At 37.1% G+C, this 27,705-nt stretch overlaps 1 protein-coding gene and 1 non-coding gene across 4 annotated transcripts in view; one reads left to right on the top strand and one right to left on the bottom strand.

Moving 5' to 3' along the window:
* pde1ca (phosphodiesterase 1C, calmodulin-dependent a) overlaps positions 1 to 27,705 on the bottom strand; it is a 201,027-nt gene that overhangs the window by 121,568 nt on the left and 51,754 nt on the right. The window lies entirely within an intron of this gene.
* On the top strand, positions 21,673 to 21,745 carry trnar-ccg (transfer RNA arginine (anticodon CCG)). The gene has a single exon. It is a non-coding gene; the product is annotated as a tRNA-Arg (tRNA).

The following is a 27,705-nucleotide window of genomic DNA, read 5'->3' on the forward strand; positions in this document are numbered from 1 at the left end:
GATGCCCTCCAGGGCCAGGAGTGAATATTGGTGCAGAGTGGTGAACAACTTCAGTCCTGGAGGGAATTTCATTCCACCTCTGCACGTAATGACATAATTGACCTAATCATTACCTTAGCTGGACCAATTTAAGACTTCTCAAGAATCTTCTGCTGCTAACAATTTAAAGAGAGCTGAATAATCTGCTGTATTCTGTCCCTTGAGGACTGGAGTGTGCACCTTTGTATCATTCATCCTGGTCTAGCAAGGCTACAGTCCAATAGGTTTTACATGAAACCTCTAACCTTCACTGAGTAAAGACCTGGAAGCCGTAGTGATACAGACAGATTCAGATCAAGTCATTAAGAGTCCAGGTTAGAATGAAAACCAAAACACATGGTGAACCTCAGAGGTCAGGAGTATCAGGAGGCATATCAACACACTGTGGGCCAAATAAATGAAAAGACACTTGTGGGAGATCAAAACAATGAGTTTTTTCAAAACCCTACAGAATAAGGTTTAATTGAATATGATATGTTTAACACCGGATGAAGCTTAGAATGGAGATCAAAGCAGAGGACAGTCACTGAAATGAATATTTACACTCAGAATCCAAACTGCTACCTTCTTCACAATTGCACTACTGTACATATAGCATGAACGGATATGAAAAAGACAGGGTGAGAGGTGTCATTGATGACTATTCTTCAGAGTCATTGTGCTTGGGAATTTTCTGCCAGTAAAAATAGCTGTCCCATTATGGACAGAATAAATGTGTAGAATAAATGAATGAAATGTAAATGAATGAATTTAAATGTACTACCAGGCTATCTATTTATATTCCACAGCCGTCACATTATTCACATTATTTCCCTCACGGGATCAATAAAGTATCTATCTATCTATCATTATTCACCAAAGCAATGTTCTCTATTTTTACACTGATCATAAACAGCTGAGAAGTTACAGCTTGAACAAAACAAATAAACTATATGGTGCAGTCGAACTCTTGAGACCTGCAGTTTGCTCAAAAGAAGCACTGGTTAGTTTTCACATAACATGTTAAAAACAATGCCTTCTCATAATACAACTGAGGAATCCTTTAATGACAGAAATACTGTAAAACAGTATGATTCATGATTTGGTAAATTCACTGTTTAATTCCTAGTTCTTTCCCACTGGGAGTTATGTCAGTAATTTTTGCCAGAGGTTAGTTATGGACTATTCATCTATTTCTTTGCAAGATATACTGAACTGTACATTACATTGCAGGAGAGAGTGTGAATTTCTAATTCTATACATTGAACACAATTAGCATATAATTTTCTGAATGCAGCCTTATTGCATATTGTCCATAATTAACCACAGCGCACTCATGTAGGAAAAAACATTAAAACAACACTGTAAACAAAGACCAAGAGTAATTGTCTCTTCTATTTCTCTGTAAGTTCCGTTTTTGCAACTCTTTGATTTTCTCAAGTTTAAGTATTAATCTAAAAATAGAATAAATGGTAAAGATGTCATACGCTTCTCAGAAGAAGACATCCAAATTTAGTGGTTTTGTTATTTTTTGTTAATTTTTATTAGTACTAAATTGCACAAAGTAACAAATTGAAGTCTGTGATGAGACAGCTCCTGATTGTGGTTCTCTGAGTTGCCTTAAAGTGTCTAATTAGGTTACAGAACTTAGTGAATAACTCTATACTAAAAAATCAAGCAGAGGGAATAATTCAACACAACCCTGAATTGGTTTGTCTTTAAATCAGGTAGTCTATTGTCTTCAGTTACCACTTCTGTGTGCTGAGTCACATTTCCGTTTTTCCACAGTAAATGTTTAATACAGTACCTACTGTATCTCCTGGCTATAATCGCACTTTCTCTCATGCATTGTTTTCATCGTGGGAATGTGTCTTGCTCCTCTGTAACGCCATTAAAGATGTCCAGCAGCCCAATCACAGACCACCATCATACTCTAGTAGAGAGCTAACTTCACAAAAAGAAAATCACGTATGTACTTCAAGGAAACCACAAAAGGAACTGGTGTAAGATTCTATATTTGAGATGTCTGCTTAAAATGGGACTTGTCTTTTCTTTCTTCACATTGAAATACTCCAGCCCCTGTACATATTTCTTCATTAGTGAAAGATCATCCAACACAACACATGACTGCGCAAGACAGTAGTCAGATTACACTTCTTTTGCCATTTCTCCATTCTGAAATTATAACTTTTGCTGTGTAGCTTGTGCTGGGCAGTCGTATCTTAATCTAAATCTTACAGTAGCTAAACTGATTATCTAACGGAAAATAATATTTTTTTAGATAGATTAGACGTTATCAGCTTAGAAAGCATCGAGGCTTTTTATACGTTGCTTCAGAACCCCTTTTTGAGAAATGTACAATTGCCAGGTTTGGTACTGTATACTGTATATCATACTGTTTTCTTTTATACAGTTTTAATGTCTTGCAGTTTCGGTATTAGAAGACATAAAATATACAATAATATATATACAGACAATAATACCCTGCCATAATAAGAAAGGGTCCCTTGAAATATCAATAAAGCTAAACTATGTTTTCTATCACATATCACGCGTCACCTCTTAACACATCTACTGTACATAAATTAGACTATATTTTTTATAACTCTAAAAGTTGATTATTTGGGACAGGTTTCTGTACAAAATTAATACAGCCAACAGTAATAAGGATTATAGGTTGTTGTTTTCAGCTCACCAAATAGCACTAATTGTGAATTGTAAATCACAACCAGTGTGCTCATGTTCCATATGATTTAGTACCTTACAAAAAGACACTTCAGTCAATGCTGCTCTGTTGACCACCTGGGCAAGCAAATGTCTCTACTGTAAGGATCGTTAGAAAGGAGTTAGTTGGAGACCAAGAATGTACAGTATAACACTTTTTAACTAAACTATCTTAAACTCATGTATTTTAAATTGTTAGCTGATATATAGTATACTGTATAGGTATAGTATGGATAGTATACTATAAATAGATATGCAAAGGAACAAGTAATAGATTTATTCCACGCTGAAAAAAAGAAGAAAGAAAACACAACGTTTCAGCCGTGGAGCCTTCTTCCGGTGTGGAGCAGCTACCAACCTGAACTACTATAAATAGATATAGTATGCTGCACACACCTGAAGAAGGCTCCATGGCCGAAACGTTGTGTTTTCTTTCTTCTCTTTTCAGCATGGAATAAACCTATGGCTTGTTACTGTACATGATGACTAACACTTTATTTATCCTCATTTGGTTTCATATAAAAATACAGAATTAAATGTATTTGCACATTTTCCTTTGTGACCTTTCTTATGTACTGTACTTATGAACCTCCCAAGGATAACTGTTGACTGTTGAGCTCCTTGGCAAACGACTGAAACAATCTGCAGAGTGAGCTCAGACTATTCACCTTTGTAACCAAGAGCAATTTCAGCTGTATTATTAAATTGTCTGTTGAGACACTAGGACCCGCTGATGATAAAGATGATTATCATTATGTTTAGTAAGCAGTTTTATTGAACTGGTGTGAAAACTTGGGTTTGTAGACTGAAGAGTCACTTCTCAACTTCTTGAGTTTCAAATTACTTTTGGTATCAAGGACATATTAGACAGAGGCAATTCAATAAATTATTTGCATATCTTTTTCTCACAATACTATATACCAACGATTTTTCTTTAAAAAAATGCATGAGATCTCAAGGGCTGTTTCATATGAATGCTTCACTTCCCCCATCTTCTAAATAGAGAAGTAGTCCAGAATAGTAGTCAATTTTATTTCCCCAGTCTTGTACCTTAATTTCCTTTTCCCTGCTGTGATTGCTTTGCTTGTTTCCTGTGAGATAAAAACTGCTCGGTAATACTGAAATACCAAGAACATTCCTGTCAAGAGGAGTAATTTCTCCATAAATAAACATTTAATGAATATATCCAAAAGTATATGAGCATGTACAGTAGTTAAAGAACAAATCATGACCACAGGCAGCAGAATGGACAGCTCTAGTGTATCTGCAATAATTAATTACGGTAATAGATCATAATGTAATGTCTGTTTTCCCAACAAACTTCTACATATGCAGCAGTACAATACAGGCAGCAGATATGTTTTGCATAATAAATCAGGGATTTTGAAAATGTGTACAAAGCAGATAAATGACAAGGAAAACATCATCATAGAAGCAATATTCGAAACATACAGGGTTTTTCTTTGAAGAAAAACTACCTAGTAATGATGAGCAAAAGTGCAAAAAGTAATAGCTCCCAAGTAACATCAAAAATAAAAATGATAGTAAGATAGTGATTCCAACCTACATTTTATTTATAAATAGCAACAGAATATGGGTTAAGGTTATGGAGGGCATCTATTACAGGACAGGGATATACCCCCTGTAACTTTTCCCATTTCATTTCTGAGGGCCAAAGTGTCACAAAGACACGGTGAGGCGGGATGATGAACAGGGGACGATGTAGGCAGTGATCCGGTGCTCGGGGGGAAACAAGAGCGAACTAGTCCAGGAGAAAGTCCAATAGGGACAAATCAGGCGCAGTCCAGAGTCCAGGTACTGGGAGATCCATCCAAACAAACGCAGGAAAAAGGAATCCAGGAACATTGGAGGTTAAAACCATAATGGAGCCAGGTGCGCCGAGCCCCAGGCACAGTGGTCAGGACGCCATGATGAAGCCTATGCCCTCAGGCTGCTCCTGAGCCCGGTGATAGGCGGGCCTCCGGGCGTTCGTCTTGCGAAGCTGAGCCCTGAACACCGGAGACGCCAGACTTAAATAATAAGAGGTGGAACAGGGGGCAGGTGCGCGGAACGGCAAATAATCCAAGGCGTGAGCGCCCTCTAAAGGAAGGATGATGATCGTGACGACGACTCCATGTTTCAGGTGGGATTGTGTGCAGTCAGATCTGTTACTGCTGATAGAAAACTGTGAAAAACGGACGTAAGAGCATAACAGAGCCCCTTCTCATTTATAACCTATCCAACCCAGCTATCCTGTTTGGTTCTCGTATCAGGTCCCCTCACAGTCTTCTCTGTTCAAGACTAAAAACTGTGTTTCTTCAGCCTGTCAGTGTAGAACATTCCCTCAAGTTCTCAAATGTATCTACTTGATCTTCTCTGGGATGGTTCCAGAGCTGCAATATCTTTTCTATGATTTGGTGATTAAAATTGTACAAGATTTTTTTTTAAATGAGGTCTAAGTGGTGTGCTATAAATAGTATTCTTTGCTTTTAAATAATTATCCAATTTTCCAGGATTTTGTTTTCCTTTTTAATTGCTTCCCCACAATTTAAAGGATGTGTCAACATGAACGCTTAACCCTTTTTCACAAGTAACAAGTCCTATCCTCATCATTTCCCATTTTGTATTTATAGTTTGTATTTACTACCTACGTGCAATATCTTTGTCCACATTAGGCATCATTAGGCAGGTGTTTGCTCAGACTTGAATTTGATCGAAATTTGTTTGAATTTAATTTGCTGCTTCTATAGTATCAAATCTGGTATCGTCCACTAACCTTACTAGTTTATTTAATATACTGGAAATAATACAATTAATCAAAATGAACAAGATCAGTGGCCCTAGTACTGATCCCTGTGGTAGGCCACTAATTATATAACTTAATTTCTAGTATTCACACTTTATCTGTACTGTTTTCTATTTAATAACAAATTATCAATCCAAATACTCATTCCCTGAAATGCTACTGTCTGCAGTTTACAGTAGGTATGGTTTGAGGGACTTCACAAAAGCTTTCAGGAAATCTAAATATAGAATATTATATGCCCTATGCGTATCCAATACTATTATAGACTCTACAAAAATTATATTTACTACTTCAGAGTATAACAAGAAAGCTTTAAATATGAGCACTTTTGAAGCAAATGAATACACTATACAAACATAATGGTGTTCTCTGAATGTGACAGATGACAATCCAGTAGAGACCTTGCTAATAGCTGACCTGTACGCACAGGTGTTAATGTTACTTCTAGAACTGAAAGATGCACACTGGCGCAAAGTGATCTCAGTGCATGAGTAGCTGAGAATCAGTCCCCAGGCAAAATCTCCAGAACGGGCAACAGAAAAGAAATGTCAGGAGACCTCTGAACCCAGCGGTGCTGCTTACGGAGGAACCCGAGTTTGATTAGTTTGGTGGTAATCAATGGCCACTGAAAGGTTTTATCACATTCAGTGTACAACAGCTACAATGACGCATGAAGGTTAAATAGTACAATGTAGAGCTGCATTTCAGCCAAAGGCGCCAGAGATCAACAAAGTGGGAGATTGATCACTGACAGATAGAGACAGTTTCTTATCCATCATGGCTTTCTGCCAAGGAACATGTATCTTTGGGCAAGAATTCGTCTTTTCAATATGACAATGTCCCTAAGCATACAGTCGGTGTATTAAAAATGATTTGAATTTAGAAGCTAATAGAACCCACACAAATATTCCATGGCTTGCACAAAATAGAACAGAATTATTGAATGTTAAAACCTTTTTCTTGTTTAGCTTGGTTTAGCTTGGTGATATAAGTTTTCTTCATAAGCACAGGGCATCCAATTTTCCATGAAGGATACAGATAGAATTTCTAAAGGGTCTTATTCAGTAAAAAAAGTACTAAAAAATTAAATGAACAGGAATAAGCTCCTGAATGAAGCTTCAGAAGACAATATGAAGCAAGCAGTTCCTTTAAGTACTGTACGTATTCATCACTATGCAGTTTTCATATCCCAGCTGCTGTCCTCTGGAATCTAGCTCAAAGTCTAGTCCATTCAACCCCTCCAAGGTAAAAATCTGTGTTTTAACACAATTTCTTTGTCCCTGTGCTGGGGCACATGAAGCACAGGCAGTTAGAGAAGAAGAGCATCTCAACCACAGTTCAACAAGAAATGTTTGCTTCATGTTTTTGTGAAGCAAAATGTCAGAATACCTAATCAATGCGCATTAATCAGAAATAAAGACAAAATGGCACAAATAACATTCAGTGAACAATCTGATTTTTAAAAACAGTTGTGAAATTTAAATGTGACATTTAAACTGTCACAATGTCACACTCACCAAAGACATGGAGATGAGAAAGCTTCCATGATATTTTATACTTTACCAACGTTGAAGCAGAGTATAAACCTCAAATGATAGGGCAAAAATGTTAGCTCTAAATGGCATATTCTAAATTTAACACATCAAATTGTCGAGATATGTACCAAAAACTTAATAATAGATTTTTTAAAGTTACAGCTGTCTGTATTAAACAGCAGATACAATTCTGAAGATGAATTAAATGCCTGTAAAATGTGTCATTTTGTGAAAATGTAAATTGTTTCTTTTTTGTATACTTAAAATCTGGTGAACCTTGATAATGAGTTAACTGTGTTTTTTTTAGTTTGCTTAATTTACAGCTTTGGTTCCCAGGCCTAGTCCTAGATTTTGTTCCAACTGGGACCTTAATCATCTGTGCTAATTGCTGTCAGTAATTGATCTATTTGTTTAGGTCTGCTCTGAAAGATTTGAGTTTTTCCAGAGATAGTACCAGAGGATTTGGGCCACCTGCAAAGGTAGAAACTTTCTTATTACAAAATAAATCCATACACTTCCAGCTATGAGCATCAGAAGGAATTGTCAAGACTGACTTTGTGTCAGTAAACAAACCTTTCCCTGTAATGGAGAATGTAATTCTGTCCTGTGGTTTCAGGAACGGTGTTAAGTAATCTTTACATGTAAAATGTAAATTTTGGGAATAAGGATCTAAATTAAGTCAGATTATAAAGGAAAAATATATATAGAAAATGGTCTGGATTTGCAGTCACTTCCACATGTGCCTTTCCTTACTGTACCAAAGCACCACCTACAGTTTATTGTTCTCTAATTTCATTTTATAGACTTTAATGCACTCATGACAGGGAAAAATTAAGGATCTCCATGCTTATTAGCTAAATTAAGCAACAACATAAAAAAACTGCTTAGGACATCCTGCTTCTCTTAACTAACCCCTCAGTTGTATTTCTGTTTTTAATTATGTATTTCAGAAAAAAAATAATCCTTAACAATATTAATTATAATTAATTCCCTTCCACCATATCCTGAAAATGAATTGTCTTCTATCTTACTTCTGTATTTAAGTCTTCAAATGATTCAGCCCATCAAAAATATTACTACTGGTTTTGAGGAAAGAAGATTGTCATGGGAAAATTTAAGATTCAAGGTCAAATATTCATAAAGTCTCTCCAGGTGACAAGGGATGTTTCATGATTGGCACAAACCCAAATTTCAATTTGCTGTCCAAAGGGAAGAGAGTCTTTGCAGTTTCCTGACATGCTGTAATATGTAAATAATGTAATATGTAAATATTTAATATCAGAGAACACAGAGCACGTTCTTTTGGAGGTGTGTAATTGTCTCGACCCTTCTTATCGTCCTTTAGATCCACATGTCTTGTAGTAAAACTATGCAGCGCTGGTTTAGTAGTGCTATCTTATTCTCTGGTTTGAATTGTTCCTTTTAATGGTGTTCAGCAGCAATCCTTGTTACTCTTGTTCTATTTTAATGCAATCAATAGATTATTAGACGATATTCATCTCATTAAAGTAAGACAGATACTGCTATACAGTAACTTACAACTCATATTGTGAATAACTAAATAATAAAACCAAATCAGACCCAATACAGCACCATATCTTTAGAAGAACTGAGTGATCTGTTTTAACAGAAGCCAATTGAAGGCTACATGTAGCTGGATAAGTATGCGTTTTGTCAAAATATGATTGAGATCATTCTCAGCATACCCACAGACAGAACACGAATGAGACTGCATATCACCTAACACTTTATTAACTAATAAAGAACTTAATTGCTTATCAGTTTTTTTTTTCCTGTGGTCTTAAAAAGGGCAGGAAAATGGAAATAGCAGGACTTTATATCTTTTAGGATCTGGATTATCATCATCTTGGGATCTCAACTATTATAAAATAGAGATTGAAAAAATGGGTCAGCAGAATGAATATTAGTGGAGCATAAGGTTTTCTAAAAATGATTCAGTGCCACCATGTCTAATGGACGTAGTACTGTCAGTCATACAGTATAAAGCCCAGCTCGTTCTTCTGATTTATTAGAAGGCTATATCATAAAACTGGAACTAGAGTGCATTAAACTCAGTTGAGTCAACATTATTGTTGTTAATCACTGACCTCTCAAACACAAAACCAACATTAATAAAATGTTCATTGAATGAATTAAGCATTTGTTGTTGTTTTTTTAGCTGTTACATCATTCGTTCTAAGAAGTAAATGAAACTGGTAAATTGGATTGTAATCATTCGTTCTCCATAAATCTAACTGACTCCCACATTTTCTGAGGATTGTTTAAAAGGTTAGAGAATTAATAGCTCATAAGAGGTCATAATAGCTCATTTCAGAGTGTCTAAGCCATTGCCTCTGTGCTTTTCTCAAGGAAAGTCATTCAATGGGATTCGTAGAGGTCCTAGCATTTTTGCCAAGCTAGATTCTTTTGCTTAATTGGAGTTGACAGCTCAGGGCAAATTCAAGGGCTATCACAGTTTTAACTCTGAACCTCCTAATCAGTGCTTGCATGTTGACAATTAGTTTTAAAAACTCCAAGCCTACTTCACTGATAGACTCAGAGACAATTTATTAGCCCCAGATGCGTAAATGAAGTTGTTTGGGGATAGAGACCGTCGTCGATGATCTTTAACATAAGCGTCAGCCCCCGCTTTCATCAGATAAAATGTGAAGTTAAGATTCCCTTAACCCGATTTTTTAAAATACAAAATTGAACCAAAAGTACAGATCAACACTGTGTGACTCTTTCTTTCAAGCATTACTGATACTCTCATTTGCCTTTTTCATTAGCCTCCCTGGTTTATGAGTTCCCCCTAACCTCTTCTTACTTATCTGTCTGAATGAGGTGATGTTGCAGCAGCTGGTGAAGAAGGAGTATGATCACTTTCACAGCAAATTATCAGAATGTTTAAGGGCCCTCATTTACATACGGATGCTAATCTGTTCTTCACAGAGCATCTTCCACATCATTTTTAATAAACAAACACAGAAACAACTCTTCTGGTGAGGGTAAATTGTAATTGTGAGGCACTGAATCTGACATGCATGCCTAATGAGCTCTCAGAATTAATATCCAATAAATAGTGTTCCTGTACTGTGAAGCTTATACTTCCCTACTGAGTGAACCTTTCAAAAAAGAGCATTGAAAATGTCGTTGATAGAGTGTGCTTTCTTTTCAAGATAATGCTTTTTATTTTTCTTCTAAACTATTATTTCCATTGCTGCCTATTGATATGGCTGACCATGTTTGTTCCAAGGTATTGTTTTGTTTTTTAGGCTCGCAGTATGTCAAATCAATGCTTCTTTATAATTTAAAATAGCAGCTTTAAAAAAGTATTTGATATGATCTGCATCATACTATTATCCTATTTTTATTATTGGTTTTTAAGAACTACTCACTAGCATTAATGCCTCATGGTAATGGTATCTCATAGGAATTGCTCAAATTATATTTCTGTATATGAAAAACAACAATTTGATTGTCTATCAACAAGAAATGGTCTTTCATAACTAAAAAAAAAGCTCTCCGAACACACAATAAGATGTATTTAGATTTTCAAAAGGCTTCTGATGAATATTCTGGACACTACGCATTCAAAGTCTGTGTGTACCTGGATTGAGAACTGGTTAATAGATAGAAAACATGGTTAATGGTGAAATTAGTCAAGTATCTCAATAAACTACAGTGTCATAAGTTACAAAAGCATTGGGACAGAAATTGTTATTTTTATTTTACATTCAAAACTTGTATTTGTGATCACGATAATAATGTGCTAAAAAAAATAAACATTTCACATACACTTAGGTAATTCCATACATGCATTTCATTGTTTTAGAAAAAAGGTATGTGTCCCACTGAGCTCAAAAAACACTTTGTGCAATCATTTGAAATACTTTGCCAAGCATTACAGCAGCCACATTGCATTCTAATCAGGTGTGTGAGTGTTATGACTTGAATTTTCTATTTAACATGTAAACTGCATGCTCAGTTGGATTTAAATCAGCAGATTGACTCGGCCAGCCTAAAACTGTCCACTTTTTTTTTCTCCTACAGAACTACTTGATTGCATTGGCTGGGTAATGTCCTGGGACAATGCCATACTGTGTGGTGAAGCACGACCCAATGAAAGCATGGAAGCATTTTCTTCTACAAAAGGAGACAAAAAATGTTTCTGCTGCTGCAAATATTAGTCACATCAATGAAGATAACTGAGCCAGTTCTGTAGGCAGCCACCATGCATGCACAGATCATGACACTACCTCCACCATACTTCACAGACGAGGTTGTGGATTTCGGAACCATTTATAGTGCCTTTTTTTTTTCTTTAACCTTTCAGTTGTGTGGGTAAAATATTTTTCGGTGGGTATAAAGTGTATTACATATGTACAGCAAGCTTTGTTTCAAATCTCTGCTTAATCTTCTTTGTATTTCCAAGATATTTCTGAGGAATGGTTCATTTTCTGAAGATGGGATCTCATTATGAATAGAGCTACAGTACCATGTTACAAAAATGATATTGTTGTTGTTCCAAAATCAATCTGGACAAGAACATTTACAGGCTTAAAGAAATGGCCTACACCCACAGAGTAGAAGAACTAAACATTTTTAGTTTTGAAGAGAGATGACTACGAAAGGATCTGATCCAAGTAATCCAAATCCTCATTGACAAAGATAACTTGTTGGACATCTTCAGAATCACCATTTTTCAGTGTTAAATTTAAACACAAAACTGAAGACTCAAGATGAAACTATGTGGAAATGCTTTTAAAATTGAGAACAGGAGGCTTTTCCTTATTCAAAGGGACATACAGTAGGAGATGTGAATAAGTTAGCTAAACATCTGTAGAAGCTGGTTTCTTTCAAGAAATAGCTGGACTAGATCCTTGGATCCATTAGCCACAAGCAACGAAATATTCTGGATGGGTCAAATACACTCATCTCTTGTTAAGTTATCTTAAGTTTATGTTATGAGAGCAGTTTTGTCTTCAAATAATTTCTAGGGTCTTGAGCAACTATCCAGCTGTTGCAGGCCACATGACTTCTTGGTGTGTATTATAGTATGCAATTAGGCTTCACTAAACGTGTCAATATAACACCTGCAAGAGTAATTTTAACCTTGTTCTTACTTGTTCAATAGAGATAATGACAGAAATATGTTCTTACTAGATGTTTTCTTTTCATCCTTAAATTATTTGTCCTGTAAATCATTACGTTCCTGCAGTGAGTACAGGGAACAGCAGTCTTGTGTTCTCATCTACAGGTATGTGGGGTATGGATGTACAGTACCAGAACAATGCCAAGTCAGTAAGGCACTGCAAAACTTTCAGGGGTGCAGAACAAGTGAAAGGAATAGATCATATTTATATTCTCTCTCTGCTTCTTGGACACATCACAGGATTTGTGACCACAAATCACAGGATAAGGCACCTACAGTATCCTTGTTAAATGTAAAGAGCATATATTTAAAAAAATCATTATATTGACATGATGATTGGCAAATGATACATTTCACTGTACCTTCAACACAAAAATAAAATTTCTCTATTAGAATATAAGACTTTATAAGTAAAAAGTATAGTTAATAAAATGGTTTTGTTTAACTTCTAGTACTTGATAAACATTATCCTAATTTCAAATTGATTTATACTTTCTAAATGATGTCACATTTGTATATAGTCTTCTGTTAGGAAAATCCATCTCTACAGATGCACAATGAAAATGCAGTAGTCTATGGTTCTGCATCAATAGCTCATTAGGCACAGACAAAATCTTATTTGCATTTTAAATAGTGAGCAGATAGGTTTGTTGATTGTTTGAGCAGTATTGGTCTTTGTGATAACAAAATGCTGATCCCAAGCCTTTTGAAAAGGCCAGGTCTTCAGTGTTTGGTATTTTAGTTCTGCTAAAATGGCCAAAATGAGTTAAGAATCTATGTAAACAGCCACTCCAAAACACAATATTTTATTTAATGCATTGAATCAAGGACTGAGAATTGCAAACAGCCAACATTTTCTAACTAGTTCAGGTGGGGAGCTGCGTCAGCATGCGTAGGTTGTAAAGGTTGAAAAGAGAAGAAAGAAAACACAACGTTTTGGCTGTTGAGCTTTCTTTCAGGTGGGAGGCTGATTCATTAATGATATTAATGATAAGAGAGGTCATACCAGTTACAAACGTTGTAACGATGTTTTATGCCGTTTTGTTGGACATCTATGTTTAAAATATTGGATTATATCCATTAGATCTGAACTCTGCATTTCTTGTGTGCATCAGTATTTTTGTAGAAATTTCTTTTGAATCAGGAATTCTTCAAAATCTAGACAGGCTTGAGCACCTACAAGATATAAGGCTGAATCTGAGGGAAGATTTACTTCTTATTAGTGCCCACCAGGCAGAGACTGTATCTCTGAAATTAGACAAACATTTCTTGCATTTGGGTATCAGTTTGAGACAGCAGACAGTCCTGTGGGGTTTTTATTGTATAGAAGTAATTATTTACCAAACTAAGTTGCCGTGATTCAACTCAAAGTCATTGTAAATAACTGATATGAAATAGTTTGTAGGTCGAGTATTACAAATCTGTGTTTGTTTGTTAGGCTGCAGTCCACTTTCTTACAATACCAGGGTGTGATGAAGACAAAAAGACCTCTTGAGGTGAGGTCTGTCATCATTTATGCACACACCGCAATTGATATACTGTACACACCTGGCTACACTCTTACACCACATACTCCCTCATGTGATGACAGTTTGGACCCTCACCCTTGTTATTTTATTATGATAAAATAGTATTCTATTATTTTACCATAAATAGTTATTTTGTTGTGTGATATGTGATCACATTGTGTTGTCCTCTGTGTTATTTTTTGTCTGCAGTTTTGGAAGTTTAGAAGCTCTGACCCTGCCAAGCATAGTTGGGAAGTTTTCTTTCTCCAGATAGAGGGAGCCGAAGGGAGTGCTCAGAGTTTCATCTTCTGACCCCTGTGATCACGGCCTGCAGCCTGTATTTAGAATCCAGTATGTGTTGGTACCAAATGCACAGACTTTCACTTAGCTGTGTTTTTCTGTTAGCAGAGTATTTAGGTATTGAGCATACAGTAGTTGGTTTGGAAAATTTCCCTTAGCGTTATCGAGTCTCATGGCGTTTGTGATACTACCTGGAGCTACAGTATCGCAGGAGATTTCTCGCACAATGAAACAAAGACACCCTGTAATGAGCTTTCATTCCTGACTCCAGGAGGTGTTTTAAATCGTTTTCTGTATAATTTTTGCATTTATCTTAATACATCTTCCTCTATTTTATTGCAACATCTTACATTTCCCTTCAAACTTTTTTGTTGACAGGAATATCTAACCTGGTATATGTGGAATGCGCTCTTGAAAAGTGCATGTAAAAGCGAATCAGTGTAGAGCGGATCATCTTTCCTTAAGAATTAATGTACAGTACAAGAAGGGTGTTTGGTGTCTTTACTCAGAAATTTAATCTATGCACTCACATGAGAACTAGTGTTGCAGCTGATACTTTCTGTTGTTACTTCAAGCAAAGTATTTAATGCAGTATTAAAGGCTTTGCACCATAAATAACTGTAAGAACTTTTGATTATGCACTGTTCCTTCATATTTATGATATGTTGATTGCATATTTATAAGTGTGGTATAGTAATATACATAGCACAATAGAATTAAAATCAAAGTAAAATGCGGTGTCCACAACACGACATGAAGTAGCTCCATGTGTATGTCAACTACATTGAATTCTTTATGTCTTAAACATCTGAGCAACTAAATGTATCTGTGAAGTACTGAGCAACAGAAATCGAACCTTTACTGTACTTTACGTAGGGATATTACTATACCTCTATATTCTCTGAGCTGACAAATACATACTGTATATTATACAGTACACAGACAAATTATTAATACCTGTCTGCACTACTTATTGACTGACTATATTAATGTTTTGAAACCTTTTTAAGAAACCACATTTTTAAATTGTTCTCTAAATGTACTGCTGAATAGCATCAAAATTGGAAAAATGAGCTCTTTTATCACTTAAGAATTAATCCTCCTCTTTTGCTCACTAAAAAAATTAATCTCCAGTGTTACTCAATTGTCTCCCTCTGTTCAGTGCTGTCCTATTATGAGTAACAACCTGTGCATGACAATGAAAAATGACGCATGCTGTTTGGGTGCATTCAAGCTGTGAAGCCTGGAATATTCAAGGGAGAAAATAAATGGGCAGGTAAGGATACCCTAATGCTCTCATATACACAAAAACTTTAAATGAAAACTTCAAGCACTGCTAAACAGCTGCCTCCAAACTTCAGGGCACTGGGTTTGATTTTGGCTTTAGCTGTCTTTTTGTGTGGTTATCTGCATTTTTCCCTTTCATTTCAAACTTCTAACTAAACGTGCGATTACCCTTTCTAAGAGCCTGAGCAGCTATGCTGCTTCCCCAGTACCAAACCACAACCCAGGATAATAAAATAAAAACAAAACTTCAGACAGATATTGGTTACTTCTAGCTTTTACCTACACTTCTTCCTGCAGCTTTTTGTCTGCAAACTGCTATGTGTCACGATCATCATCCATCCTCTTAAGGGCGCTCTGGATCTTTCACATTTTAGTTGATTATGTGCACCTGCCTCCTATCCAGCTCCTCCTTATTTAAGCCAGACGGTCTCACTATTCTGGGCTCAGCATTGGAAGTTGGATGCCTGGAAGCTCGACCTACTAGCTGTTCCAGGAGAGACCTGACGTCACAGGCTTCGCCACAGCGTCCTGACTGTCTGGGTCCGGGGCTCGGACCGCCTGGCCTCGTTAACCCGTTTTTAATTCCCCGTCATGCACCGGATCCCGCTCCGGTTTTTGTCTTGGATGGATCACCCGAGTACCAGTGCACCGTCGTCATGAAATATTCGTTTTTTTTTGTTTAATTTTCACACTACACAATATTGAAACCTTTCCTTTCTTACAAACTGAACAACAGATGTTTGCTTGAGTCCATCTTGACTAGCATTTAGGGTCAGTTTTTCTTGTCTAAGCTGGAAATAAATTTCTGTAACATCTCATAAATGCAATATGGCAATTTCTTCTCTAGCTAGATTGTAAATATATCTCCTTCAGCACTGTAGAACATTCCATATATACAGACAACTGTCTTTAAAAGTTTATATTAAACAAGTGAAGGGTATATTTTCTGTAAGTGTGACTAACTCCGTTTCAATTTCTCAGGCAGAGCTGTGTGATTCTGCTATTTTGCCTTTAGTGGGTGGCTGCAGTGAACTGGAAAATTAGGTTTCTTCAGAAATTTCCCCCAGAAATAAGCTGTGTGCCTTCAGTCCAAAAGAGGTGAAGACAGGACAACCACAGTATTACCAACTAGAAAAAAGGGGAATCTATATTCACCCCACACAGCAATCTTCTATCAAAGAAGACAATCCAACCAGTGTGCTCATGCTTATCAAGTCTTTATATCACATTGCTGAAGGACATTGGAATATACTCAAAAGGTCAGGTGTTCTAAACTACTTTAAAGCAACAAAATACAAAGCATAGGTCTTTCTGCATGTTAAGCAATGATACAACCCTTCTTTCTTCAAACCAACTGAAATTAACTCTTGGGGAGAATATTTTGGGTCTTAAGTGAAGACACACTGTAGCTACGAGCTGTATCAACTTTGTTCTGTTAAATATGATTTAACAAGAGGGAGGGCAGCCCCCATGTCTATTTTTGTGGACCTTGAAGATTAACCATGGAGTGAGCTATGTTTTTGTTCCAGGGGAGAATGCATTTCAGTTTGATAAAGAACGCTTTCTTCTTTATCACATGCAATAGCAGCTTCGGTTCCACATCCATCATGGTGTGTTTAGTTTTTGGCAATCAGACTGAACATGTTTGTTGTTGCGTCTTGCTATTAATTGTTAAGAAGTGTAATTTAAGGTACATTTTAACTTTATCATATTGACTGTTTACTGTGAGGCCAATAACTTGTTAAGCTGCAGAAATAATGAATGCTTTATCTACGATAATTGAGAAAGTACTGTTTTTTGCATTTTAAGGCAATATTTGAAAAGAGTGGACCACACAGTGAAAATTAATTCCTTATTTTCTAGTGGGACTATGAATTACATGCTAAAAATATACAAATGACCATCGATTTCCTGTCCAAAGTATAGCTCTGCATGCAGGGCATGCTTGACAGGCAGTCAGACAGGCAATGTGACCGGGCACAGCACTTCAGGAAGAGAAGCCTGATGTTACTTATCCATATGGAGGAGGGAACAGGTGACTGGTCTCAAACTTTTTTGAGAAACTGCTTTAATCCATTAATTAAACTCTTGCAAACTCCATTAATCACTATTTGTGAAGTCAAAACTGTGATTTCACAGACTTGGAAGTTGGAACTGTTCTTGAAAAAGGATTAATATAATGGTTGCAATGAAAGATCTTTTAGTGTTTCTACTCTAAGACACACCAATGTCAGAGAAAAAAGCAGCTTGGTCAGTCATTTCATACGGATTTAGCAAAACAGTTAAATGTTTTCATTAAAACAAATGTGAGGAAGCTTTGTATTATGATATCATTTTAAAAAAGTATAATAATTCAGCAGTGATTGGGAAGTATTTTCATACATTCGGATACAGTCTTAAGAGGTAGTTGATAATATGACTATAAATGAAGCTGTACTGTACTGTGAATTAAAGAAGGAATCCAAAGCTGAAACAATTATATATGTTATTTGCTCTTTTTAATGTCTATCATAGCATTCATTTCAGTTTACAGCAGTATGTTGTTTCAAAACCCCACAGCATGAAATTAAAAATGACCAGAAGACACAATTGGAAAATCAGAGTTCATACATTTATGAACAAGAATAGAAGGTATAATTCTTTCTACAAAGGGTTGTACTTCTTTGTAACAGAGCTTGCTCCATATTGTTGAAGCTTGAAATACTGCAGCTGGGCGAGATCTTGGAATTAATCAGTGTCTTCCAAACAAATGAGCTTCAGGTGCTGAGTGGTCTCCTCTTGCCTGTAACCTTTTTTATATTTTTATGAAAGTTAGTTTCCCTCAGTCCTCCCTCTTTCTGCTCTCCTCCCTTCTTCTTTGTTGCTCCAGACTATGCGACCCTCTGCCTTTCTCCCTTTCCTGTATTTCAATTCCATCAGGCTTCCTTGAAATTGAATGTACTGGCTTCAGAACAAAGAAATGTATTTAATATTGCTTATTCAATTTTTTTGGCTGTTTTTCCTCACATTGCTGCTACCTTTATCAGTTTAACAAGTGGTACTGCATGATACCAGGCATTTCAGGAGAGAACTTGGACAGAAAACAATTGGTCTGCAGATGAAACATGTAACAGCAAAGCCCATTTAATATGACTGAGTCTATTTCTTGAATTCTAATCAGTGATAAAGTTATTTTGCTTGTGTGTTATTAGTCTTAAGAATCAATCAATCTCAATAATCAATGTAGGTATTTATCGGCTCCTTCTATGGCCACATACAGTAAACTGTAATTACCATTATTCCACCACACCAAATATTTTCATGTTTTATGATGATAGTTACTGTTTTTTTAAGTTGTTGTATGCATGTTTTAAGCGAAGTAAAAGTAAGATGAGTTTTGCACTCACTCCTAATTGAAAAAGATGGCTTTATAATTCTTTTTTTTATCTAGAATGTACATGATTTTAGGATTAAAGGGCTATGAAACTTGGATTTCGATAGCATTGAACTGGAATTGGACTGTCCTGTGGGCTTCATACTGGTTTGCTGCCTGTAGTTTGATATGAGTATAACAAAAAGATCCTTAGACACTTTCAGGTTTAGGTTATGGGTTGAAAGGAACTAATTGGTACTTATAAATAATACCTGGTGTTAGCCTCCACTCAGATGTCAGTGTCTTTAGTGGTAGCAGAGAAACAAAGGTAATATTTGGAGTCTCCAGGAGGACACATATATTCTACAAATGTAAACAAAATGACTTTGCACGAACTGTATCAGAATATATTGTTTTGGAAATTATATAGCACTGCCATTCATACATTTTCTGTAAGCCTGTTTGTTTTTTCTGTCCAGAGCCTATGCTGGAAGCATTACATATGATGAACATCTCCCTGGTTGTAATGGCAGTGAATCACAGAGCCATAAAGCAAGAGACCATTTAGAACTGCTCTGTGTATCAATCATAACAAAGACAGAAATATACTTACTGTGGGAAATCACGCACAGCTAAGCATGAGCACTCTGTATTAAATTGTATTTAATAGTCCTTTGTGAGGATAAACTCAATGTCAAAATGTTAATTTTAAGCATAACAAGCACCATTACAATAATCAACAAAATGCACCTGAATTGTTCTCTTTTTACAGTGGTTGTATGAATCTTAAAGTCACATATGAACTCTAATAGCTTTGAAATGGTAAACAAGCCTGTAAATGTAAGAAATGCCTAATGAATTTCATTTCTGCATCTGTTGGTAAGTATCCTTGGGCAATCATAGCTATTAGATCAGGCGTATATTCCTAATTAGTACCACACTGGGCTTCACATTGTAATGTAAATGATCCTTGGATTAAAAGAAGTAAATGTGGGTAGCTCTGTCACTCAAATAGAAACAAATAGTATATACAGTGCCTTGCGAAAGTATTCGGCCCCCTTGAACTTTTCAACCTTTTGCCACATTTCAGGCTTCAAACATAAAGATATACATTTTTTATTTTATGTGAAGAATCACCAACAAGTGGGACACAATTGTGAAGTGGAACGAAATCTATTGGATTTTTGAAACTTTTTTAACTAACAAAAAAATGAAAAGTGGGGCGTGCAAAATTATTCGGCCCCCTTGCGTTAATACTTTGTAGAGCCACCTTTTGCTGCGATTACAGCTGCATGTCGCTTGGGGTATGTCTCTATCAGTTTTGCACATCGAGAGACTGAAATTCTTGCCCATTCTTCCTTGCAAAACAGCTCGAGCTCAGTGAGGTTGGATGGAGAGCGTTTGTGAACAGCAGTTTTCAGCTCTTTCCACAGATTCTCGATTGGATTCAGGTCTGGACTTTGACTTGGCCATTCAAACACCTGGATACGTTTATTTGTGAACCATTCCTTTGTAGATTTTGCTGTATGTTTGGGATCATTGTCTTGTTGGAAGATAAATCTCCGTCCCAGTTTCAGGTCTTTTGCAGACTCCAACAGGTTTTCATCCAGAATGGTCCTGTATTTGGCTGCATCCATCTTCCCCTCAATTTTAACCATCTTCCCTGTCCTTGCTGAAGAAAAGCAGGCCCAAACCATGATGCTGCCACCACCATGTTTGACAGTGGGGATGGTGTGTTGAGGGTGATGAGCTGTGTTGCTTTTACGCCAAACATATCGTTTTGCATTGTGGCCAAAAAGTTCGATTTTGGTTTCATCTGACCAGAGCACCTTCTTCCACATGTTTGGGGTGTCTCCCAGGTGGCTTGTGGCAAACTTTAGACGAGACTTTTTATGGATATCTTTGAGAAATGGCTTTCTTCTTGCCACTCTTCCATAAAGGCCAGATTTGTGCAGTGTAAGACTGATTGTTGTCCTATGGACAGACTCTCCCACCTCAGCTGTAGTTCTCTGCAGTTCATCCAGAGTGATCATGGGCCTCTTGGCTGCATCTCTGATCAGTCTTCTCCTTGTCTGAGCTGAAAGTTTAGAGGGACGGCCAGGTCTTGGTAGATTTGCAGTGGTCTGATACTCCTTCCATTTCAAGATGATCGCTTGCACAGTGCTCCTTGGGATGTTTGAAGCGTGGGAAATCTTTTTGTATCCAAATCCGGCTTTAAACTTCTCCACAACAGTATTACGGACCTGCCTGGTGTGTTCCTTGGTCTTCATGATGCTCTCTGCGCTTTCAACAGAACCTTGAGACTATCACAGAGCAGGTGCATTTATACAGAGACTTGATTACACACAGGTGGATTCTATTTATCACCATCAGTCATTTAGGACAACATTGGATCATTCAGAGATCCTCGCTGAACTTCTGGAGTGAGTTTGCTGCACTGAAAGTAAAGGGGCCGAATAATTTTGCACGCCCCACTTTTCATTTTTTTATTAGTTAAAAAAGTTTCAAAAATCCAATAGATTTCGTTCCACTTCACAATTGTGTCCCACTTGTTGGTGATTCTTCACATAAAATAAAAAATTTATATCTTTATGTTTGAAGCCTGAAATGTGGCAAAAGGTTGAAAAGTTCAAGGGGGCCGAATACTTTCGCAAGGCACTGTATGCAGGGAATATCATGTAATTGGCTTAAATGTTTCACTCTCAAGGCTAAACGATCAGGTGATACACATTAGACCACAGCTGTACAGCAGACGTCAACAAACAGGAAAAGCCATATTGATAGGTGTGAAGAGCTCATGTATCATGTATTGTTTATAGTTTTATTGGCATTTCCTTTGCTTCTCCTACAGTGTTTGCTGTGCCTTTTTTGCATAATTACTTAACTGTGTGTTTTCTATCTCTATCTACTTATCAGATTCATGCTCGCTGATACAGTGCAAATTAGGGACGCTGATGAGCCCATTACACATTACATTACACATCACAGGCCCAGTGGCCTAATGGATAAGGCATCAGCCTCCGGAGCTGGGGAGTGTGGGTTCGAGTCCCACCTGGGTTGATTAATTATGGCACTCTGCAAGAGGAGTGTTCTCAATCATTGACAAACAACCAGACACCAGCAGGGGGAGGTATGATTGCACCATTGGTTTACAGAACAGTCATGAACGTCGTCATTAAAATGCTTCCAAAACAAATTTCTATTTGCCAGCAGCCATATCACCATGCAACTCACAACTGGCAACCCACTGAAGCTCAGCAGGTGTGAGCCTGGTCAGTACCTGGAAGGGAGACCTCCTGGGAAAAACCAAGGTTGCTGCTGGAAGAGGTGTTAGTGGGGCCAGCAGGTGTTGCTCGCCCTGCAGTCCTGCAGTTTACACTATACTGTAAACAGGTGCCGTCCTTCGGATGAGACGTAAAACCGAGGTCCTGACTCTCTGTGGTCATTAAAAATCCCACGGCGCTTCTCGAAAAGAGTAGGGGTGTAACCCCGGTGTCCTGGCCAAATTTCCAATTGGCCCTTACCAATCATGGCCTCCTAATAATCCCCCTCTATGAATTGGCTTCATTAGTCTGCTCTCCTCCCCACTGAGAGCTGATGTGTGGTGAGTAATCTGGCGCACTATGGCTGCTGTTGCATCATCCAGGTGGGGCTGCACATTGGTGGTGGTGGAGGGGAGTCCCCATTAACTGTAAAGCGCTATACCAGAGAAGCGCTATACTGTATAAGTGTAAGCAATTATTATTATTATTATTATTATTATTATTATAACAGATCCCTGTGGTACACCTCTGAAAAACTTTTAAAGCAGAAGAAAACTAATTATTAGATTAGTTTAGATTTCTGATTTAAGTACTCTGTACAGTATACTTAATATGCAACAATTTGCTTATGGGCAATGTATTCAATCGGAGAAATTTCCTCTGTCTGATGTTCGGAGCCAAACAACAGATTTTTGGATTCCCTTTCCTGATTTTTATAAATGTACAAAATAAAAAATGCCATGAATTGAGGAAAAGTCCTGTTTAAAGGTATTTACAGAATATACACTTCATGTTAACACTAAACACTGTTCTTGTTTTATTCATGCTCAAAAACAACTTAGTTATGGTTAAAAAGGAAAACCAGTAATGCACTAAAAGGCTTTTTTGTATTTTCAATTTGAGGAGCTGAACATCCGTCAGTGATTTATGTGGTCTGGAGAGCTCAACTTTTGTTTATTTGCTGCTTTTGACAACATGGAAAAAGTATGAGGGGAAGTACCACACAAAAATGCTACATTATTATGTCATCATTAAATGATATTTTAAGTCCGTTTATGTAACACCACTTTACTGTGTTAGCTGCTCCCCTTATGGAAATCATTCTGACGTGATTGTGGTCATTTTTTTTCTATTAAACTTTGTTTTGAATTTTGGACAAAGATGTACGCTCAGATTCGAAAGATAACGTTCGGTTCTTTATTTTAATATAATAAATGTAGAGATCTCATTCTCTGCCATTTGCAAAGGGAAAACCCCATTTGGCAAAGTAGGTAATTTTGCAGAAGTGCCAGTATCTGTAACTACTGATGCTGTGTTGTTTGTTTTAGCCACATGAGGTGTTAACTTCCACCACATGAGAAGATGGCGAATGACTCAGAAAGCAGTGTCTTAGCGGGTAGGCTGCAAATTGCTCTGAAAGCTTGGCATCAAATCTCACTTTGGCTGGGAACGTGCAGTTTTCTGACTGTTAAGTAACATCAGTTACAGAAAACTTTTAAGAGAAAAATGTACAGAAAGTGAAAGAAAAAACAAGTACAGGAACATAACCGATCCCTGTTTTGGTTCCCCATTTCTCGCCACCAGAGGGCACCCCAACCTCTAGAGGCTACTCCAGCTGCGCAGACCAAGCAGACGTCTGTAGGGGATCTCTGGTTGCCCAGTGACCCTAGTTCTTCACACCTCCCCTCCTCAAACCCATTTTAACCCTGCTCCCTGGCCATGCCGTGTTCACTATTGTTTACTCTATGTTTAGTTGCAGATCCTGGGTTTCTTGAGTATTTCCCTTTTCTCAGTATTTTGTTCCTGATTCTGTTTCCTTCTCTAGTTTGCCTGCTTCTTGTTTTTGTTTCTGGGATGTTTTTCCCTGGTTGCTATTCTGCGGCCCTGGTGTTTTTCTGTGAATTACTTGCCTGGTTTAGGATTTTGGCCTGTTTCTAGATTTTGTTTTAGGATTGTGTTTTATGCTTTGTTTTAAGCTCTTCTTGGTCCTGGACTTGTTTCTAGAGTTTTGGTGCAGATTGTGCTTTATTGTTTTCCCTTGAATTTGTTTGACTGTTGGAACCCACGTAGGGCTCGCTCCTGAATATCAGAGCTGTCAGACAGCCTTTACAATCGCAAAATAGAAAAATATAACTCAAACAAATGTGTCTAGTGCAGACCCACAAATGAACTAGGGGCTGATCAAAACTTTTTGCTCCAGAGCAGATTTAGCTCTAAAGCTTTAAGAAAAAAATTAGACGGTAATCAAACTTAAAACAAAGCAGGTGCAGAATAACAAAATTCAACTATTGGTTACAGACGTTACAAGATGAATGTGGACAACACTAATGTGAGAGTGGCCACTTAGAATGAAGAAGTAACATTCTAGGAATGTCTAAAATAGTTCAGACAAAAAAGTGGCAGAAGCGCTCTTGACCTTTTGGGACCATGTTACAGTAATCATTCAATAAAAATAATGCACTTGAAAGTGCAATTTACTTTAAGACACAAAAGTTAGACATTTCTGTACTTGAAAACCATGATGCCGCTACATAAGTGATACTTGTGGCTGAAATACAAACAACTTTCAAATCACTCAGGGTTTTACGGTTCATTTCAGCTAGCTTTCAGATTCTCTGCTCAGCAGGTGGAAACAGGATACTAAAAGGTTATCTCACTACGACTACATCTCGGTCCTCTCTTTCCTTTGATTCTTTTGCCTGCCTTTGATTCTTTGGCACAATCGTTAAAAAAGATCTGAGGACCTTCTCCTGGTGTTTCCTTGGGCTCTGACTCCATTATTCCTTTACCTGTGTCGTACTCTGCTTCACCTCAACCAAGTATCCCTTTTTTGAAAGGTCTAATAAAATTAAAGGAAAATAGATTTTTTGGGCATGTTATCTTACAAGAAACTGAAGTATCCAAGAAAGAAGTCAGATTTTCTAATAGCTTTTTAAGTCATTTTTGCATTTCAAAATGCAGAAACATTTTTATTTCAGTTGTATTTACCAAAACATTAAAATAACCCACCTACAAACATACTGTATTAGCAGAGTAACTAAGATTCTGCTTTATGTAATATGAAAAAGTAAAATGAGAATTACAAATTTTTAGTACCCTACTTTAGAAATGTGATATTTTTATTACTCAGCTGACAGTCAACATTTCTTTAAAGAAATAATAAATATAGCTACAAGCAGTTTATCTCTACTATCATGCAGCATTTGTGACACATGTAATTTCAAAGATAAGAAAATTAGTGTTCTGTTGAAAAAGCTGAAGTGTTACAATTTTCAAAACAACACATAAAAGTACATCAGAATGACTCCATCTTGAATCCTTCTGGTAAGAAAGCAGTTTAGAGAAGGAACAATAGTTTCTGTTTGTTACATGAGCTACTGTACATAATTCTGGACATACTGAAACCTATTTAGTTCCTCAGTAGACACCCCAGTATATTAGGTGATACTCTTAACTCTTAACGGAATAAATGCAGGCATCAATCACATCGGATACCTTTGAATTGTTAAAAGGAAGTGCTGTATTTGGAATTTGTTGTGTTGACAGTTTTAAAATAAATATTATGCTAACAGCATCAACAGCTTCACATCTGATGTTTCCAGAAATCATGTTATTGGTATTGAGCATTAAGGAAGGCTGTACACCACAAGCAAAGCAATCGTTTGCCATCATTTGACATCATGGGAAAAGTTAGAATTGTTATATGGATATAAACCTTTACGTTTCTGTTGGAAAAAAAAAAACAATCCGTAAGTAGATGAACTCCCCATCCCTTCTTAGTGTCCATCATCAAGTAGCTCAAGGCTGATAGGATCTTCTTATGTTTTTTTTTTCACTTTAATCCCTAAAATATAAAGGCAGAAATCTAAAAGACCTCTCATGGCATAGCAATAAAATAGGACACTGCTACCCACATACAATGTCTGGAAATGGTGGCATAATAATCTGTATATCCATTAGAATCCTTTGCTTGTAATCATAAATCATATAATTCCTTCTATGAAATTGATTCATTTTTACAGTGCCTCTGACAGAAATATAAAGTGTTAATTCTGATTTCGAGCTAACATTTCATTTTCTGCATATGTGAATATCCCAGGAAACCTAGTTTCCCATCCCCCCCATTTTAAAACATAAATAGAGTGATTTAAAAGCTTTTGTATCATGGAAGAAAACCTACCTAGTTATTTGAACTAGATTTTAAAGAAAAATAAAAAAAAATGAAGAAAACCTTTGAAGAAACAAAAGTCAATTAATATTGGTCACTTTGTAATAACCAGATCTATCAACTTATAAAACTTCACTAAATGACGTGCACGTACGCTTATTTCATTACTAAAATAATACTACAATTCATTCAGGTCGCTGTTGTCAGCTTTCACCCATCCTCTTGTAGACTGGGGCAAGTCTGACTGCCATACTTGTCTCTTACATTGCTGCGGCAGTGTTTATGTGCCAGCAGCCATATCACCATGCAACTCACAACTGGCAGCCCACTGAAGCTAAGCAGGTGTGAGCCTGGTCAGTACTGTACCTGGATGGGAGACCTCCTGGGAAAAACTAAGGTTGCTGCTGGAAGAGGTGTTAGTGGGGCCAGCAGGGGGCGCTCACACTGCAGTCCATGTGGGTCCTAATGCTCCAGTATAGTGACGGGGACACTATACTGTAAACAGGCGCCGTCCTTCGGATGAGACGTAAAACCGAGGTCCTGATTCTCTGTGGTCATTAAAAATCCCACGGCGCTTCTCGAAAAGAGTAGGGGTGTAACCCCGGTGTCCTGGCCAAATTTCCAATTGGCCCTTACCAATCATGGCCTCCTAATAATCCCCCTCTATGAATTGGCTTCTGCTCTCCTCCCCACTGATATCTGATGTGTGGTGAGCGTTCTGGCGCACTATGGCTGCCGTCGCATCATCCAGGTGGATGCTGCACGTTAGTGGTGGTGGAGGGGAGTCCCCATGACCTGTAAAGCGCTTTGAGTGGAGTGTCCAGAAAAGCGCTATATAAGTGTAAGCAATTATTATTATTATTAATCCTCAGTGTTCCAGTTCTAGGAAGTGGAATGGAAATCAAACGATCAGTGACGAAATATTAGCAGCTCGCCTCATGTCTGACAGCCATGTTGATAAAACCGTCGTTATCATTTGACTGGCACTGCATCGGCCAACATCAAGGCTGAGAACAGACTCTCATATAAAACAGTTGCTCTGAGTGTAAGACATATAACTTCTGCTCTGCAACTGAGCCTGTCTTTTAGGTTTGCACGGCTTTCAGGAGATAATATCCATTTACAGAGACAAAAGGCAAAGGGTCAGGACTATTTTTAAACTGAATACTGCTTAAGCATTCATTAGTAAAATGCAGTACCTATGCTCTATATCTCTACACTTTATAAATGATTAAATATAATTCAAAAAGGGTAAATAAAGGGGGTTTTATCTTTTTCTTTACTTTCTAACCATGTATTTAAAAAACTGTTCAAGCATTAGCATGTAGCCACAATGTGCATTTAGAATGAGATACAGCTGGAATAGTACCCATTGCTGAGAGTTGGAAGCAGTTTAAAGTACTAATACTGTACATTTCAAGATGGTGACAGTGTTACATGCAAACACAATACTGAGATAATAAACAGTTTAATGACAGTCTTTGTAAAATATAATGTTTCACTCTCACTTGGTTTTTGTTTGGTATTTAGTGTTCTTGATGTTTGATCATTTAACTGTCAAAGACAAGACATAAAATTCTTGGACAGCA

Source organism: Lepisosteus oculatus, chromosome 6 (assembly GCF_040954835.1).
Source record: "Lepisosteus oculatus isolate fLepOcu1 chromosome 6, fLepOcu1.hap2, whole genome shotgun sequence".
NCBI lineage: Eukaryota > Metazoa > Chordata > Actinopteri > Semionotiformes > Lepisosteidae > Lepisosteus > Lepisosteus oculatus.